Below are 902 nucleotides of genomic sequence, written 5' to 3' on the forward strand. Positions count from 1 at the left end.
GCCCCCCAAGGCGGGGTTTGCTTCCAGCTGGGATGTCCTGCCCACCTGCCCTTCTTTTGTCCCCACCCCCCACCCTTACCCCTTAAGCGGGACTCTATCCCCTAACAATGACCCACAGAGGACACCCAATTGCTTATTTTTCATATTCTCCCCATCCTAAGAAATTACTTAAGTTCCAGATTCAGAGGATGCTGAGTTTTCGTAGAATAATAGCAAAAAAGTGCTGTGTATGTGGGTATTTTGCACACATTAGAAATCGGAAAAAGTAACATATTTTGGATAGTTTTGTCCGGCCAGATTTCTACAATGCAGGACACAAGAGGGCAACAGACGGTAACATTCCAGCTTATCGTTTTCATTTGGCTGCTAGTTATTTTTTTTTAAAGAAACTGAAGATTTGCTTGTTGAGTTTATAGTGCCCACAGAGTGCCTTTTAAATACAATTCATGATCAATTAAGTATTTGGACTGTTTTGCTTATTTCATGAGATATAATTTTAAAGATGCTAATGCATACTTTTTCTTGCAGGATCCAATCTTTTGCATTCATATTTTTGCATACCACTCTGGGTTCCATTTTTAACATCCTCACAACAATTAAGGTTGTTGACAGGTGTTGCAATGAAACATTAGAGGGGGGGACCCTGGATATTTCACACCTGTCCTAGAATTACAATTCGGGCACCGAAAATGGGCACTTCTGCATCTATTTGGAAACCTTGGCTAACTTTTTGCTTTATGGTCCCAGTGAAACAATGAAGGGAAGAGGTTGCACACAGTTCCCGAAAGCAAAAGAATATACAGGCAAAAATTTTGGAGGCAGCATTTAGGTAACCACTTTTAAAGTAATGGATTCCGTGCATTGATTGAAGATTGTTTGAAAGCTGCAATTGGTACAGAATG

The sequence above is a fragment of the Thamnophis elegans genome, chromosome 4 (genome assembly GCF_009769535.1).
Source record: "Thamnophis elegans isolate rThaEle1 chromosome 4, rThaEle1.pri, whole genome shotgun sequence".
Lineage (NCBI taxonomy): Eukaryota > Metazoa > Chordata > Lepidosauria > Squamata > Colubridae > Thamnophis > Thamnophis elegans.